We start from the raw sequence: 19,732 nt of genomic DNA, 5'->3' as shown, positions 1-19,732 counted from the left end.
ATCTTGATCTTTTTGTACTTACTTAGGGCTGATTTGTGTCCCAGTATATGGTCTATTCTGGAGAACGTTCCATGTGCACTGGAGAAGAATGTATATTCTTCTGCTTTAGGATGAAATGTTCTGAATATATCTGTTAAGTCCATCTGGTCCAGTGTGTCATTCAAAGCCATTGTTTCCTTGTTGATTTTTTGATCAGATGATCTGTCCATTGCTGTGAGTGGGGTGTTGAAGTCCCCTAGTATTATGGTATTATTATCGATGAGTTTCTTTATGTTTGTGAATAATTGATTTATATATTTGGGTGCTCTCACATTTGGAGCATAAATGTTTACAATTGTTAGGCCTTCTTGGTGGATAGACCCCTTAATCATGATATAATGCCCTTCTTCATCTCTTGTTACAGTCTTTATTTTAAAGTCTAGATTGTCTGATATAAGTATGGCTACTCAGGCTTTCTTTTGTCAACAATTAGCGTGATAGATGGTTCCCCATCCCCTTACTTACCATCTGAAGGTGTCTGTAGGTCTAAAGTGGGTCGCTTGTAAACAGCAAATAGATGGATCTTATTTTCTTATCCATTCTGTTACCCTATGTCTTTTTATTGGAGCATTGAGTCCATTGACGTTTAGAGTGGGTACTGAAAGATATGAATTTATTGCCATTATGTTGCTTGTAGAGTTGGAGTTTCTGGTGGAGTTTTCTGGTCCTTTCTAATCTTTGTTGCTTTTGATATTTATATATACGTACATATATATATATATATTTTTTTTCATCTGTTCTCCCCTCAGAAAGTCCCCCTTAAAATTTCTTGCAGGGCTGGTTTAGCGGTCACAAACTCCTTTAATTTTTGTTTGTCTGGGAAACCTTTTATCTCTCCTTCTATTTTGAATGACAGCCTTGCTGGATGAAGAATTCTTGGCTGCATATTTGTCTGATTCAGCACATTGAATATATCCTGCCACTCCTTTCTGGCCTTCCAAGTTTCTGTGGATAGGTCTGCTGCAAACCTGATCTGTCTTCCCTTGTAGGTTAAGGACTTTCTTTCCCTTGCTGCTTTCATGATTCTCTCCTTGCCTGAGTATTTTGTGAATTTGACTACGATATGCCTTGTTGATGGTCGGTTTTTGTTGAATCTCATGGGGGTCCACTATGCTTCCTGGATTTTGATGTCTGTGTCTTTCCCCAGGTTAGGAAAGTTTTCCACTATGATTTGCTCACATAACCCTTCTACCCCTATTTCTCTTTCTTCCTCTTCTGGGACCCCTATGATTCTGATGTTGTCCCTTTTTAATGAGTCACTGATTTCTCTAATTCTTAAATTGTGCTCTTTTGCCTTAATCTCCCTCTTTTTTTTTTTTTTTTTTTTTTGCTTCATTATTCTCCATAAGTTTGTCCTCTATATCGCTGATTCTCTGTTCTGCCTCATCCATCCTTGCTGCTGCTGCATCCATCTGTGATTGCAGCTCAGTTATAGCATTTTTAATTTCATTCTGGCTATTTTTTACTTCTTTTATCTCTGCAGAAAGGGATTCTAATCTATTTTCGACTCCAGCTAGTGTTCTTATTATCGTGATTCTAAATTCTGGTTCAGACCATTGCTTGTATCTATGTTGGTTAAATCCCTGGGTGTCGTTTCTTCCTGCTCTTTCTTTTGGGGTGAATTTCTTTGTTTGGTCATTTTGAAGGGAGAAAAGGAATTAATGAGGTAGAAAAGTTAAAATTAAAAAAATTAAAATTAAAAAAAATTAAAACTAAAAAATGTTAAAATTAAAAAATTAAAAACACAAACACACACAAAATCGAATAAATGATGCTAGATTCTAGGTGTGTTTTGTCTGGGTGTTGAAAGTGGTTTGACAGATTAGAGAAAAAAAGTGGGGGGGAGAAAAAAAATAAAATCGTTTAAGAATTTGAAAAAATGAATACACTGAAGTAGACTAAAATGAGATGATGGGGGTAAGATAGAATTTGATAAAATATACACAAAAGTAAAGAATATAGTAGAAAAAAATTAAAAATATTTTTAATAAAAATTAAAAATAAATATGAATTTTTCTTTTTCTGTATTTAAGAAAAAGAAAAGAAATGAAAAAGAAAAAAGATGAAAAAAGAAAAAAAATCATTTGAAAATTTTAAAAAGTGAATAATCGTAGTAGACTAAAATAAAATGATGGAGGTAAAATAGAACTTGAAAAAATTTACATAAGAGCAAAAAAATAGTAATAAAAATTAAATAAAAATATTTTTAATAGAAATTGAAAGTAAAAATGAAGTTTTTCTCTTCCTGCATCCAAGAAAAAGGAAAGAAAAAGAGAAAAAAAGAAAAAGAAGGAAAAAAAAGAAATTGTTTGAAAATTTGAAAAGGTGAATACCCTGAAGTAGACTAAAATAAAATGATGGAAGTAAAGTAGAACTTGAAAAAATTTACACAAAAGTAAGAAATATAGTAATAAAAATTAAAGAAAAATATTTTTAATAAAAATTGAAAATAAAAATGAATTTTTTCTCTTTATGTATTCAAGAAAAAGAATTATAAAAGAGAAAAAGAAAAAAGAAAAAAAAGAAAGAAAATTGAATAGATGAACCTGCTAACAGGTTGAAGTAGGACTGAAATTGCTTCGTTTTCCCCTAGAAGTCAGTCTACGTAGCTCGTTAGAGTCCATAAATTAAGCTGGCGGTGAGACATGTGTTCTTGAAGAGCGAAGTTGGCCCAGTTGGGCGGGGCTCAGTGTAACAGCTTCACTCCCCAGTAGATGGCGCTACTAGCCTACTGGGGTGTGTATGCACATGCGCGGGAGTGACAAAAATGGCACCACCCAGCTACCCAGTCCATTCTCCCCATCAGCAATCGCGCACCGGTTCTCTGTCTTCAGCTCTGGTCCACTCCCCGCTTTTTCACTCTTCATGACCAAGCCCCAGGCAGTACCTCTCTCACGAGTTTTGTCTCAGATGCGGCTGTTTTCCCCAGCCCCTTACTTCCGAAGGACTGCGGCTTTGACCAGTTCTGCCCCTCTGCGGGAGGGTCTCACCGTGCAATGGCTGAATGAGCAATGGCCGAATATCGGCTGCACCGAGGAACGCCTGCGGGACCCTGCTGCTGCCAGTGCCCAGAGACTGCGGCCAGGTGCCAGCCCGTCCCAGAAAAAGTTCGTGAGACAATGTAGCAGCAGCATTTCAGGGATTATGGAAAATCACAACACACATCTGGCACCAGGCTTCACCCTTAATGACCTTGCCCCAGCACCAGCAAATGCGGCTGCCTTCCGGGGTCTGCTGGGACCAGGTGGCTTCAACAGTCTCTACCACATGTCTTCCAGCAGTGGAACCGCTTTTCCCTGTGTGGCCCGAGAAGCTCCTGGACCCCACTCTGTTCCTGGGGATTCGCTCTTCCCACCAGAGCACCGCCAGGTATTGAGCCACGGAGTTGCAGCCTTTGCTCTCCCCTTGTTTACAGTATTAATGGAATTTAAACCCTCTCCTTTCTCCTTTTTCCCTTTTTAGTTTAGTCCCTGCGGCTGTTTGCAGTTTTCCACTTTCTCTCCAGCTGCTTTTGGGGAGGGGTGCTTTTCCCGTATTCTCCTCTCCTCCCTAGTCTCCGTCCTCTCTCTGCCCACTTTCCCTACCTTTTACGGCTTCTTGCTCCCCAAATTCACCTTTCTGCGCTGCGTACCTGCTGAATTCTGTGGCTCAGGTTGCGCAGATTGTTGTGTTAATCCTCCAATCAGTTTTCTAGGTGCGTAGAATGGTTTAGTGTTGGTCTGGCTGTATTTCATGGACACGAGACATATAAAAAACTTCCATGCTGTTCCGCCATCTTGGCTCCTTCCTCATTATAATGGGTACTATTAAGAAAAGAAACAGGGTGCCTGAGTGACTCAGTGGGTGAAGTGTCTGACTTTGGCCCACGTCATGACCCTGCACTTTGTGGGTTTGAGCCCTGTGTTGGGCTGACAGCTCAGAGCGTGGAGCCTACTTTAGATTCTGTGTCTTCCTCTCTCTCTGCCCCTCCCCTGCTCACAGTCTGTCTCTCTGTCTGTCTGTCTCTCTCTTTCTTTCAGAAATAAACATAAAAAAAAGAAAGTAGCAAGTGTTGGCAGGGATGCGGGGAAATTAGAACATTGTGCACTTTGGTAGGAATGTGACAGGACCCCGGGTGTTCATTGGTGGATGGATGAATAAGAAAAATGTGGTATGTTGGAAGGATGGATTAAATAGGTGATGGGGATGAAGGAATGCACTTATGATGAACACTGGGTGATGTGTAGAATTGTTGAATCACTATATTGTACACCTGAAACTAATATAGCACTATATGTTAACTAACTGGAATTAAAAAAGAAACTTGGAGCTCCTGAGTGACTCAGTTGGGTAAGTGTCCAACCCGTGCTGTCAGAGTGGAGCCTGCTCTCTCCCTGTCTCTGCCCCTCCCCCCCTCAAATAAATAAACTTTAAAAAGAGTCGAATTATTTTTAAAAATGTATATATATGTAATGGCATATTCAGCTTTAAAAAGGAAGGAAACTCTAACATACACAACAACATGGATGAACCTTGAGGACATTATGCTAAATGAAATAAGCAAGTCGCCAAAAGGCAAGTACTGTATAATTTCACTTATATGAGATACTTAGAGTAGCCCAAATCATAGAGACAGAGGTAAAATGGTGTTTACTAGGAGCTAGAGGGATGGGAAGTGGGAAGTTATTGTTTAATACATATAGAGGTTTTTAAAAAATATTTGTTCTTAAAAAACGTCTATTTTGAGAGACAGCATGAGCAGGGGAGGGACAGAGAGAGGAGAGAATTTTTTTTTAATGTTTATTTATTTTAGAGAGAGAGAGAGAGAGCACAAATGGGGGAGGGGCAGAGAAGGAGACACAAAATCCGAAGCAGGCTCCAGCCTCTGAGCTGTCAGCATAGAGCCTGATGGGGGCCTCGAACCCACAAACCCACAAACCATGACCCAAGCTGAAGTCAGATGCCCAGCCAACTGAGCCACTCAGGTGCTCTGAGGAGAGAGAGAACCTTAAGCAGGTTCCCCGCTCAGTGTAGAGATGGACACAGGGCTCTATCCCATGACCATGAGATCATGGCCTGAGCTGAAATCAAGAGTCGGATGCTTAACCAACTGACCCACACAGGCACCCCCAGTTTCAGTCTTATAAGATGAAAAGAGGGGCACCTGGCTGGCTTAGTTGGAGAATGTAACTCTTGTTCTTGGGATTGTGAGTTTCAGCCCATGTTGAGTATAGAGATTACTTTTTAGAGAATCGTTAAATTTTTTTTAATGTTTATTTATTTTTGAGACACAGAGAGACAGAACATGAATGGGGGAGGGGCAGAGAGAGAAGGAGATACAGAACCTGAAGCAGGGTCCAGGCTCTGAGCTGTCACCACAGAGCCTGATGAGGGGCTCAAACTCATGGACTGTGAGATTATGACCTGAGCCGAAGTCGGATGCTCAACTGACTGAGCCACCCAGGCGCCCCTTTAAATAATCTTTTAAAAAGTAAGATGAAAAGAATTCTGATGATAGTGATGATAGGATGATAACGATTGTACAATATTATAAATGTATTCAAGTATGACTTAACTGTAGACTTATAAATGATTAAGATATATAGCTTTTATGTATTTTACCACAATTTAAAAAGTTGGAAGAAGTGTTCACAGTATTCTTTTAATATTCTTTCTAGGTCTATAGACTCTGTTGTGTTTCTTCTTTCATTCCTGATTTTGGGAATATGTGTCTTTTTTCTTTTTTTCTGGAAAGTCTGACTAGAATTGTCCAATTGAAAAAGTACTTTTCAAAAAACCTACTTAGAGTTTTATTGATTTTATTTTTTTCATTTTCTGTCATTGACTTTTGCTCTTATTTTTTTTTAATTTTCTTTTTTTACATTTTATTTATTTTTGAGAGAGAGAGAGAGAGAGACAGAGCACAAGTGGAGGAGAGACAGAAAGAGGGAGACACAGAATCCGAAGCAGGCTCCAGGCTCTGAGCTGTCAGCACAGAGCACAATGCAGGGCTTGAACCCATGAACCGTGAGATCATGACCTGAGCTGAAGTCAGTTGCTTAACCGACGGAGCCACCCAGGCGCCCCTCTGCTCTCATTTTTTATTTTCTTATTATTTTAATATTAACTTGCTCTTTTTTAAAAAGTTCCTTTAGGTACATGTTTAGATCACTGATTTTAGACCTTTATTGTTTCCTAATATAAATAATTAATGTTATGCATTTTCCTCTAAGCAATGCTTTAGTTGCATCCCACAAATTTTAATATATTATATTTTCATTTTGATTCAGTGAAAAATATTTTCTAATTCCTTTGTTTTTTTTTATTTGACCATTGGTTAATTGGGAATTTATGGTTTAATTTCCAAATGTTGGTTTTTTTTTTTTTATAATTTTCTGTTCTTGATACCTAGATTAGTTCTGTTTTGGTCAGAGAACATATCTGTATTATTTCAGTCCTTTTCAGATTTATTGAGACTTGTTTCATGCCCAGAATATAGTTTATTTTGGTCATATTCCATAAAATTTGAAAAGAATGTTTATTCTGTTGTTGGGTAGACTCTTTCAGAAATACCAATTAGGACATGTTCGTTAATAATGTTAAGAGCTTTTTTTGTTTGTTTTGTTTTGTTTTTTTTGTCAGTTAATGAATGAGTGTCAAAATATCCAAATACAATTGCGGTTTAGTTTATTTTTCCTTTTAGCTCTATCAATTTATCCTTTATGTTTTAGAACTCTGTTATTAGATGCTTTCATATTTGGATTTCTTTTTTAATGAACTTATTCCTTTATCATCATAATATCTTTCCTTATTCTTGCTAATATTCCTTCTTATGAATTCTATTTTGGGTATTATTAATATAACTACTCTAGTTTTTTTCTTTGTGTTTGAATGTTATCTGTTTTCTCCATGTCCTATTCTTTGGTAATGCTAGAGGAATCCTAGGTCCAGACAAAAGTCAGTAATTAATTCTGTGTTCTTTGTCCAGCATCCTCTTGAGATCCAGAACCTCAAACAAATCAGTGCTCCAGGGAGTAGGCCAGAGTTTGTTTCAGGCTTGTTTCCCAACCAGGGGATCCACATCTCAACACATGACTTTAAGCACAGGGATTGGAGCCAGTCCCCCATGTCACATGAAATATTTTTAGTTGTCTTACTTGTAAAAAAAAAAAAAAAAGCCAAGCTCCCCGATACCTAGCCTGCTTTGGGCTCCAGTGCTCAGCAGACTTGTACCTTCTGTACTATCTATAGTGTTGCATTCCCGTCTTGTTTTTGGACCCAAACATATATATCTTTTTTTGAGCTGACTATATCGTAGAGTGCTTCTCTTTTAAAGTTTTATCTGTCATTGTTATATATTAGAGTGCTGAAGTTGGAAGAATCTTGAAGGATGTCTTAGAGTTCTTTCCTTGTAAGCTACAGAACTTTCCTCTGGAATTTGCACATAGGAAGACTAAGATGGAGCTCGTGGGGTAGAAAGACATGGCCGGAATAGATATGCAGATCTGGGCAGCAGGAACTAATGGAGACCCGGGTCCATGTTGTTCCTAAGATGAATTCCTAGATTTCTAATCATGTGCAGTCATTTTTTCACTATCCTTGAGTCAATTCCAGAAAAGAATATCTGATTGGCATTTCTTGGACCATCCATATCTTTCTTGGAGTAATTTGTTTCACAGCCTATCCAAAACCATGTGCGATGAATAGAGAAGGAACTTCAAAATAAAACTGGACTGCGGTTTCCAGAAGACAGGAATATAGATGTTGGGCAGCACAAACTAGAGATGCCCATTTTACTTACTCTGCCATGATGTAGGTGTGAGAACAATAACATCTGGTATTTATCAAGTACTTTCACGTACTTACTGTGTGCCAGTCATTGTTGTTGGTCTTTTCCACCTAATAGCACCTCTAAATCGTCACTATACCCCATGAGGCATGTATAACTTTCATGCTACTGATGAAGATGTTGAGGGTCAGAGAGATTGAGTAACTTTCCTAAGGTCACAGAGCTCGGATTTGTATCCAGTTGGTTGGGTCTAGTGTTCTTATCCTGAGCACTGAGCCACACTGCCTCTGGACTCAACTGCCTCTTCATATGGTTGACTGAGAATTAAGACAATGCAGGGAGAATACCTAGCAGTGCTTGCTCAGTCTAGGGTGACTGTTCAGTGTCCGACCAAGTTGGTCAGTGTGGGTCCAATGGGGCTCACTGGGTTTGCTCCATATGTGAGGAGAGAGAGGAGATAATGTGAGCTGCTTTTATTTTGAATCCCCAGGGCAAGTTTTGTAATAAGAGGGAATTCTCAAAATCGGAGGCCAGAGTTGAACTGTGTTACAAATTATCTGCCTCCCATGCTGTTTGTCACCTTTATTTCCAGCTGAGGTGCAAAATGAAAATACCCTGCAGTCACTTCCTTCTTAGAACCACTGGACCCAAAGGAAAGGCCAAGGAATACAGATGCTGCTGCTTTATTGCAGAGGATATTCAAAACCAAACTTCATCTTTTTCCTCATGGGAAAAGAATATGACCTTTGAATAAAAGGGACACTCAGGATAATAATAAGGAATAATAATTCCTAACATTTATTGATGGCTTAACAGTGTGCCAGGATCTAGGCTCAGCTCCTTATATTCTTTCATTTTTATCCTCATAATAGTCTCATCAGGAAGGTGTTATTACCACTCCCATTTTATTGATGAGAAAACTGAGGATTGTGAGGTTGAGTAGATTTTTGTCTATATAAACCCTAAGAGGGGGCTTCACACCATCTCTGACTCTCCACCCCAAACTGTGCATATGGTATTGCGGACAAAGAAAAGAGCAATCTTTTCTTTTTTCTATGCCTCCAGTCCATAAAATGATACACATGCTTTTCTTTTCTTTTTTCTTTTCTTTTCTTTTCTTTTTTCTTTTTTCTCTTCTTTCTTTCTTCTTTCTTTCTTTCTTCCTTCTTTCTATCTTTCTTTTCCTTCCTTCCTTCCTTCCTTCCTTCCTTCCTTCCTTCCTTCCTTCCTTCCTTCCTTCCCCTCTCCCTCCCTCCCTTCCTTCCTTCCTTCCTTCTTTCACATGCTTCTATTTGACAAACCTTCAAAGCATTTTCTTAAACACGTGTGCCCAAGGTTGTCTTGTTCAGGAAAGGGAATGGGGGCATGTTTTGTTTTGTTTTTTTGCCAAGGGAGATTTAATTTACACAGCTGCCACCTGGGGCCCAGTCAGAGCTGGGGAGATCTATAACCAAAGACCCCACTACCTCTTCCCTTGAAGACCAGTCCCCATAGACACTTAGATGGGGCTCCTTGGGTTGTGCAGAGAATGCTCCAGTCAAAAGGAGATTTGGAAATAATACTGTCCCCAAAATTGGGGGAACTCTGTGGCCTGGAGATGGTTGGCAATAGGGGGTTTGGGGGGCACCTTTTGCTGGGATCTTACAGCCTGTTGAAATGTACACTTTAAACAACAAAGGCTCCATCCACGCTGTAAGTCTGCATGCCAGGGCAGGCATAACTCACGTTATGAGTCAACCTGTTTGGAAAATAGCAACAATTGCTGTGACAAACAGAAGAACAAATTGAGAAATATGCAATTTTCCTAAACATATCAACGTTACAATCATTTTTCTCAGAAAAAACTCCACAACATATATTTGCCATATATGAGACATATATTTCATATATTACCTTTGCCAAAACCCTAACGTGTTTGGACACCTTCACATCCAATGAAGCGGATCCTAATGCTCTCAGCCTCCTCCGTTGCCTCTCTCCCTTATCCATCAGCACATGGCTTGTCCATGCCAATTACTTAGCTTAATCTGGATTGCAAAGGCAGACTAGGTTTGAGTGCTGACTCTACCCCCAGCCAGCTTTGTGGCCAGGAGCAAGTTGCCTCACTCCATGAAACGCTGTTTTAAAAGTCTGGATAGCATGGCTCGTTAGCTCACAGGTTGCTGAGAGCTCATTAACATACATGATGAGCATGGCATGGTTTCCTAACTCAAAACAGGTACCACGGTGAAGCCTCACAGCCTGTGGTCCATTTTTGCCTGGAATGGAGACAAGGAAGGAGTTTGCTGCCTGACAAAATAAGAAAATGTTTGCTTCTGTCAGCGCGGGGTGGGGGTGGGGGGTGGCTGGTAAGAATGCAGAGCTCCTGGGAGGGAGGGGGAGGAAGAGGAGGATGTGCAGGCCAGGGGAGACAGAGAAGAGCTGTGGGGAGTACAGACAAGTGATGAAGACTTCTAAAGTCATTGTTGTTGGGTATGTGATAGAAGCCCTCCCCTCTCTCCTAGAGAAGCTTCTATAAATTCTACTTTGTACGTGGTCACCTCTGGGTGAGTGAGTTTGTTTGGGGGTGCCCTAAGAGGAAGATAAGGTGAGTGACAAGTCGGCTATTGCATGGGTGGGAAGGTCAAGCCCCACGCTGGAGTGGTGTGTGCCTGGAGCTGCAGGGAGCTGCCCCGGTTCATGTGCGAGAGGTGTCCCAGGCCCCTCCCCAACCCCCCAGTTTCCATTAGCTGCTATAGAAGTGGCTATTTAATTTTTCTGAGCATGCACTGTTGTGTTTGGTGGCTGATCCAGTGAAAACCATTTTGGTTCCAAGTGACAGGAAACCAAACTCACACTAGCCTAAGAAAAGCCAATCACTGTGGCCTTGGATGCGCTGTGCTCTGATTAGCTGGGCATAACATTTCAGCTGCCACAGGGCAAAGAGTGGCATCCCAGTTGGGCCGGATAGACCAAGAGTAGGGGATAGGTGGGTCCCTAAAACAACAGGGCTGTTACTGCAGGAAGCTGGAAGGGAGGCAGCAGAAGTGAAAAGCCACTGTTCACCAAGGTTGCCAAACGAGAGAAGTAAGTCTTCTCTGCTCCACAGTTTCAGAGATTTTCCAGCTCCCAAAAAACCTAGGGAGGCAGTTTTCTCCAGCAGGTCAACTGATCCCCAAAGGGAGATGATAAGTTGTCAGCAACAATTTGCACTAAGCACTTTTCTCCAAGGCAAGTGTTTGTTTTTTAAATTTCTACAGAAAACCACTGAGATACTATTAGGTGCTTTGGAAACATTTTTCAAAAGAAGGAAAAATAGAGGTCTCTCCAAGGACGCCTTCCAAGAAGGCACACACTGTTTAAATGCCAGTGCGCTGCCTGGCTTTAGTGCCACTCCACTGCTTGCTTCAGAAAGGACAGGGATCAACAAGCAGTTTCGGATATTTTTCCATTGTGAATTGTGGTGTTTATCTCGTTGAATCCATTTCCCCAGTGATGCTGAATTCCTAATGAATATTTAAATGACTGGAACATTTTAAGGACAAGAATCAGTCAAGCCTTGGAGCCTGATCACCGGCTGCTCTGAGCCTCTTGGTGTTACTTAGGCTCTTGCTTAATTTCGGTGAACTTTGTAATTTGTTCCACAAACGTGGTTGATTTCATATGTGCACTTTGACTGGGTTATTGTTGTCATCCACTGTTGTTGAAGTAGACTCCCAAGAGGTCAGTTTTGGGAATATAACAAAAAAAGCTTGAGTTTCATTCCAGCAAAGAGCGGGTGGAGGTGGAATGCTTGGGCCTGGGGTCCTATCTGTGAGTGCTCTGCTCCCAGGTGTGGCCACCACTCGCCTGTGTAAGAGAGCCTGGCCGAGTCCCTCACCTCAGTGCTGGGACTCAGTCTTCCCACCCAGGAAGAGAGAATGCTTACTGTGTAGGGCTGTGGAAGGGTCTTTTGAGGATTAGATGAGATCAGGTAGACAAGGAGGTCAGAGCCGTGTATAGCATGTAGCAGGGGCTCAATAATTAACAGTTGTCTGTAAAGGAGCTCACTTTTTGCCTTTCCTTATTTTTATTGTTTCCTAACAAAATAGCAAGTGCTCATTGTAAAAAATTCAAATAACACAGAAGTGTATAGAGTATGCCTTTCTCAAGTAAACCTGGTCAAGAGTCCTGACATATTTTTACTTGTGCAAATGTATGTACACACACTATACACACATGGCACAATTGTTCACGTGTATATGATGTGAACATCTTTACAAAACCAGCTCCTATAGGTGGTTGTAGATAGAATCTCATTCTTTCTAAAATTGTTCAAATAGTTTGGAGGGATGGGGCAACTGACTTTTTTTTTTAATTAAAAAAAATATTTTTTTTAACGTTTATTTATTTTTGAGACAGAGAGAGACAGAGCACGAACGGGGGAGGGTCAGAGAGAGAGGGAGACACAGAATCTGAAACAGGCTCCAGGCTCTGAGCTGTCAGCACAGAGCCCGACGCGGGGCTCGAACTCATGAACTGAGAGATCATGACCTGAGCTGAAGCTGGATGCTTAACCAACTGAACCACCAGGCACCCCACTTTTGATAACAGTTTTATAGATGTATAATTCACATGTCATACAGTTCACCCATTTAAAGCATACAATTCCGTGGTTTTCAGTGTATACACAGACTTGTGTATAGCCATTACCACAGTCAATTACAGAATATTTTCATTATGTCAAAAAGAAACCCCACGCTCTATCACACCCTCAATCCTCCAGCCTGCAGCCCTATGTAACCACTAATATACTTTCTTTCTATTTCTCTATATTTGCCTACTTGGACATTTCATACGAATGGAATCATATAATATATGGTGTTTTATAATTGGCTTATTTCACTTAGCATAATGTTTTCAAAGTCCATCCATGTTGTAGCATGTATCAGCACTTCATTCCTTTTTATGGCTGAACAATATTCCATTATACAGATATACAAGATTTTTTTTATCCACTTATCAGTTGATGGACATTTGAGTTATTTCCAGCTTCTGGCCATCATGCATAAATATGCTATGAACATTCACGTACCACTTTTTGTATCAACATAGGTTTTCATTTCTCTTGGATATATATCTAGTAGTAATATTGCTGGGAAGTCTATGTTTTACTTTTTCAGGAACTGTCAGGTTTTTTTCCAAAGTGGCTGCACCACTTTACATTCCCACCAACGGTGTCTGAGAATTCTGATTTCTCTGTAGCCTCACCAACACTTGTTGACTTTTTGAAAATAGCCGTCCTAATGGGTGAGAAGTGGTATCTCACCGTGGTTTTGATTTGCATTTCCCTGATGACTAATGATGTTGAACATCTTTTCATGGGCTGTCAGCCGTTCGTAATATCTTCTTTGAAAAACCGTCTGCTCAGATTCTCTGCCCATTTAAAAATTGGAGTTTTTTTTTATTATTGAGTTGTAAGAATTCTTTATGTATTCTGGGTACAAATCTTTTAACAGATTTATGATTTAAAAATATGTTCTCCCATTCTGTAGGTTGTCTTTTCACTTTCTTGATGGTGTCCTTTGAAAGACAAAAGTTTTTAATTTTGATGATGTCCAATTTATTTTTTTTCTTCAGTTGCTTGAGCTTTTGATGTCATGTCTAAGAAACCATTGCCATATCCAGAGTAGTGAAGATTTACCCTATGTTTTCTTCTAGGAGTTTTATAGCTTTGGCTCTAACATACAGACCTTTCATCTATTTTGAGTTAATTTTTGTATATGGTTTGAAGTTAGGATCAAATTTCATTCTTTTGCATGTGGTTATCCAGTGTCCCAGCACCATTTCTTAAGGGAACAGAATTTTGGATCTTTCTCCCTATACTGAATTCTGTCTTTAGTTCAAACACTCTTTCAGTTGTTTTTTTTTTTCCTTCCAGTTATTTCTTGGTTTTCATGCCTCCAATGACCCTCTGCTATGTTAGAATCTGGTTTCTCTGTTGATCTAAACCCAACTGCTTTATTTTTTTTTAATGTTTTTTGAATAGGTAATATAATATATGCAAATTTAAATTTAAATACAAAGTTAATAGATAAAAAGGCTGTATAGTGGAAAGGTCTCCCTTTCACTGCTGTCCCTCTGTTACCCCAGGCCTCCCAATGTAAAGGTAGTTACTTCCTGGTTCTTGCTATTTTATGCATACACACACACACACACACACACACACACACACACACACACATGCTTATACATACTTTCTCTTCTCTTCACAAATTGTAGTATAGCACATATACTCTTCTGAGTCATGTTTTTCATGATTTTTTTACTTAAACAGTATGTGTTGGAGATTCTTCCGTTACTGTACTCCAAAGATCTTTTCTAGGACACACAGGACTCCATTGTATGAATGAACCATGATTTATTGAATCAATCCCTTGTTAGTGGACATGGGTCAGCTTGTTATTATAAGCCATCCTGCAAAGAATTTTTGTACATGTAGAAATTTGTATGTGGGAATGTATGTCTTTAGGATATGAGGAATCTATTAAATGAGGTGAAACATCTTTTCCTATGTTCAAGGACCCTTCATATTTCCTTTTCTGTGAATTGTCTCTTCATGTCCTTTGCCTCTTTTCTGTTGGGTTTCTGGCCTTTTTCTCATGGATTTGTGGAAGCTCTCTGTAGATAAAAGATACAAGTTGAAAAGGCTTTTCCCTATATGCATTTTAACTTCAGTGTTATTTGCATTTAAAAAAACCACAAAATCATTTTTATTCTTATGGAGTTGAATTTATCCATTTGTTCTTCTACGTCTTTGGGTTTTGAGTCATACTTAAGAAGTCCTTCTTGATTCCAAGCTTAAAAAATATTTCAAGTTTGTGATTTTATTTACTACATTTAAATATTTGATCCATCTGGAATTTATTCTAGGATAAGTCTAGATAGGAATCCAGCTTTCCTCCAGATGGCTACCCAATTGTCTGCAATAACAATTTTAGAAGAAACACTCTTCTCCACTGATTGGAAAAGCCCTTTATCATACCCTACATTGCTCTGTTTGTCAATTTCAGATTTCTATTTTTGACTACAGCTTTTTTATATTTCAATATAAACTTTATAATCAGTTTTTCTTGTTTCTAAAAAGGCCTGTTGGCATTTTAATTTAATTTAACATGACATTTATAGATTAACTTAGGGAGAGTTGATGTTTTATGATGAGCCTGCCTGTAGTGTCTAGGACAAGGAGGGAGGTGTGAGGAGAGGGGCTTTTGAACTGCCTAGAAATGTTCCTGGATTTACAGCACAGCTTGTCACAAGACCAGGCATGATAACCTTTCAGTGATGACTGAGCCCCCTTTAATGTGTTTAGCAGACATCCTGTGAATGTCTGCTTTGTGCCCATGTGTGGCTGAGGCCTCGAATTAGCTGTTCTTCCCATCTTAGTATTAAGATGTTTTAGTGCCCGCTACTGCTTGGCTAAACATCTCCATTTTCCTGTCCGTTTTGCAACAAGGTTTGTCCATGTGAATGGAGGATCATGTGAGGCTTCTGAGAATTCTTAAAAGGAAGGGGAAAACCCTTTTTCTTGTCCCTTCCTCTGTCTGGCTGCCTGGAACACAAACCTGATGGCTGTGACTCAGAAGCCATTGTGGACCAGGAGACCCAATGCTAAGATGGTGGAGGTAGATGGAGTCAGGGTCTCTGGTGACTGAGGAGCACCCACAGCCTGGACTACTATATTAGGGTTCTCCGGAGACACAGGACCAAGAGGAGATATATATGCATTTGTGTACATATATGGGAGAGAGAAATGTATTATAAGGGATTGGCTCATGTGATTATGGAGGCTGGGAAGTTCCACGATCTGCCACCTGCAAGCTGGAAACCCGGGAGAGCCAGTGGTGTAAGTTCTAGTTGAAGCGCAGCATAAGACTGATGACCCATGTCAGAAAGAGTCAGGCAGAGAGTGTGAATTCTCCTTCACCCCTGCCTTTTGTCCTATTCAGGCCTTTACCAGGTTGGATGAGGTCCACCTATGTTGGGGAGAGCAGTCCAGTGTACTCAGTCAACAGATTCAAATGTTAATCTCAGCTAGAAACACCCTCCCAGGCACACCCAAAATGACACGTAAGCAAATATCTGGACACCTTGTATCCCAGCCAAGTTGACGCCTAAAATTAACCACCACAGCTTCCTGCTTCTAACTCCTTTCAACTGCTGTTACTTTGGGTTTTTCTCCAATGTGCCGCTGAACTTGATTCCATTCATCTTGAGCACACAGGCAAGAAAAGAGAGTCTTCATTGAGGGGCTCTTTCTGCAGAGGAGTGGGGAGACCAACAGGCATCCTCAGGATAGAGCGCCACATGACAGGAAGCACCCATGAGGTTGTACTGCTGCTATAGGGGGCAGGGAAGGCTCAGAGCAGGGCTTGATGGCTAAGTGGAACATGAAGGCTAGGCAAGACTTTGTCAGCCGGAGAACACAGCCTGGGCATTCCAGAAGGAGAAAGAAGCACGAAAAAGGCAAAAACAAGAAAGGTGCGGTTTATGTTCAAGAACTGTGAGAAATTTGGGGTAACCAGATTGGGTGTGTATAGGCAAGGTCTAGGTCGGTGGTAGGGCTTAAAAAGCGTGAAAGACCATAATGAATCTGGGGCACAACTTGGGGTACAGTAATTACTGTAGTTCAGAAATACACTTTTAGGTTTAACATAAATGTTAATGGAGAAAGAAGCACTTTATAAAACATTTCTAGCTGGGGTTCTCTAAACCGAGGTGTCCCCATATAGGATACACTCACATCAATGCGAGAGGTTCACTTGGCTGCAATTTCCCCGCCCCGCCAGGGACACAGCATACTACGTCGGTCTCCACAGAAGGTGTCTGCAGATTGAACAAGGCGTGAAGCCTGCTACAGCCTTTGGGAGGTGTGGCCTCTCCCTCACATCCTCCTCTGCCCTCAGAACCTCCTTGACTACCATGCTGGGCTGGAGCCTGCGTACTCCACCAAGTGAGGAGAACCTGGATTGATTTTTATCCAGAGTAAAAAACCTACTAACGTGAGTGTGGGGTTTTAATAAACAGATATACATAGAGAAGGGCAAGTAATTTTTATTTTTTATTTTATTTTTGTACTCATAACCCAAATGCTGCCTGCCTTTTTTTGGTTCAAGGGTGCAATTAAACTATTAGCAACAAAAGGCCAAGTTTGCTCCAAAGTGTCTTTCTGTGTGGCTGAAGGACAAGTGCCCTTCAGTGTGCCCTCTTCTCTAGACAGGAGTGATGGGGGATGAACCCCAGTGTTCTCCCCCACTGCTCTGAGCCTTTAATAGGCTTTTCTCCATATTCAGTCACCTCCAGAAGGTTCCAGGGCCACTGCCTTCTAAGGCCTCTGTTGCTGCTGTACACACCTTGGGGTTATATGCCCTTCCCCCTTAACCCTCCCCGCAGCCCAAGAGTAGACACAGACTGAGAAGAAGAATGGATTCCTCTCCCTATACCACAGCTCAGATGTCAAGGGCTTGCTGATGGCTCTGGGATAATTGGCCACACTCACAGAGTACTGGCCACAGGATGCTTCCCAGCCTAACCCCCAACCTGCTTCCATGCCCTGGAGACCAGCTTCTCTCACACTCCAGGAGTGTGAGACTAGCCCTGCTAGTCTCTTTGGACTCTGTGAGGCTAAGAAGGAAGGAAAATTCCACCTCACCTGCCTTCCTATTCTTGCCCAGCATGACTGAGGGAGGGAAGTTCCATTCCCCTCATGGGGGAGTCCTCACCTCTCCTTACAGTGATGTGGTCTCTCCCTAACACTCTAGTACCGCCTTTCTCAGAGTTGCAGTTGGCTTATGTGCACTGGAATCAATAGACGCTTATGTTAAAATGCAGATCCTGGGACCCATCGCAAACTCATTAAATTAGAGCACAGGAGAGGATCAGAGACTACAACATCAGTGGATTCCTTGAAGGAGACAGAAGGTTTTGGTTCGAAATATTATATGCTGGGGGCATGACTAACACAGGCTGGAGTGAGCTTCCCCTAACTTGATACTCCCATGCAAAGCAACGGTTGGGGCTTACCATTCTTATTTAGTCTTCTGGGTCTCCGTTCTTGACCTCTTTGGAACAGCCGCTCAAACAGGAACACTTACTTTCAAAGAGGTCCATCGTGATGCTGGCAAAAGTAGTCCAATACCTCACTTAGAGGAGTATTTCCCCAGTAAATGTGATCTGGGGTGTGCAGCTCTCCCCACAGCTGGGCCCCCTTGTATGTGACCACAGAGTAAGAGGCCCAGCTTCTCAAATGTCTTCATGTCACAGTCTTTGCTTTGCATTTGCGTAATCAAATAGTAGGGTCAAGTGGTTTCACTAGGACGGGAGGGCCGTGGGCCTCATCGTTTTGGGGGACAATTACAGCCAGACTGAAGGTGTAAATTGGAGAGTTTCAGGCAACCAGGAACAGATAGATGATCATCCTATGAATGGGCCAGATGCGGTAGTTTCTGTTTTCTTTTTGGTTTTTGGTTGAGACTGTGTTTTTCAAAGAATTAAGCCCACACTTAAAAAACTTTTTTAAGTTAATTTATTTATTTTGAGAGAGACAGAAACAGTGCAATTGGGGGAGGAGCAGAGAGAGAGAGGGAGAGAGAGAGAGAATCCCAAGCAGGCTCCATGCTGCCAGGGCAGAGCCTGAGGTGGGGCTCGAACTCACAAACTGCGAGATCATGACCTGAGCCCAAATCAAAAGACAGACGCTTAACCAACTGAGCCACCCAGGAGCCCTGAGTTCACACTTTAAAATCAAAAGTTTTAAATAAAAATCTAGATTTCGACTCTTCTGGGCAAATTCAGAGCATTGATACCATGGGGCTTGCCTCGCTGGCTTCATAGCAGCATGGCCCTGTAAGGCCATCCCAGCCCTTACTCCCCACAGTGTCCCTCACAAGGCCAGCGTCCAAGGTTGTCATTATGCTGTTAGCTGTCTTGTTTCTTTTTACCTGCCTAGTGCCACTTAGCCTGTGCTGTCCTCACTCTGTGGCCTCCAGGATGGCGGTGGGGGCTGGGGGTATGTGACCTCTGGCCCACATGGAGGTTAATTCAGGTCTCCCTTCCTTTCAGAACATCCGCTTACAGCCAGGATGGGAGCATCTGGTCACACTGCTATCCAAATAACCACAAATAGGTCATGACCTCATAAGCCATGAGTTCGAGCCCGGGCTCTGTGCTGACAGCGTAGAAGCTGTTTGGGATTTTCTCTTTCCCTTTCTCTGCCTTTTCCCCACTCATGTGCTTGCTCTCTCTCTCTCTCTCCCTCTCTCTCTCCCTCTTTCTCTCTCAACATAAATAAATAAACATTTTTTAAAAAACCCAACCAGCAAAGGAAACAACCAACAAAACTAAAACGAACGGAATGGGAAAAGATATTTGCCAATGACATATCAGACAAAGGGCTAGTATCCAAAATCTATAAAGAGCTCACCAAACTCCACACCTGAAAAACAAATAACCCAGTAAAGAAATGGGCAGAAAACATGAATAGACACTTCTCTAAAGAAGACATCCGGATGGCCAACAGGCACATGAAAAGATGCTCAATGTCGCTCCTCATCAGGGAAATACAAATCAAAACCACACTCAGATATCACCTCACGCCAGTCACAGTGGCCAAAATGAACAAATCAGGAGACTATAGATGCTGGAGAGGATGTGGAGAAACGGGAACCCTCTTGCACTGTTGGTGGGAATGCAAATTGGTGTAGCCACTCTGGAAAACAGTGTGGAGGTTCCTCAAAAAATTAAAAATAGACCTACCCTATGACCCAGCAATAGCACTGCTAGGAATTTACCCAAGGGATACAGGAGTACTGATGCATAGGGGCACTTGTACCCCAATGTTTATAGCAGCACTCTCAACAATAGCCAAATTATGGAAAGAGTCTAAATGTCCATCAACTGATGAATGGA

The sequence above is a fragment of the Acinonyx jubatus genome, chromosome D2 (assembly GCF_027475565.1).
Source record: "Acinonyx jubatus isolate Ajub_Pintada_27869175 chromosome D2, VMU_Ajub_asm_v1.0, whole genome shotgun sequence".
In the NCBI taxonomy this organism is placed as follows: Eukaryota; Metazoa; Chordata; class Mammalia; order Carnivora; family Felidae; genus Acinonyx; species Acinonyx jubatus.
Note: the sequence above shows the minus strand (reverse complement) of the source record.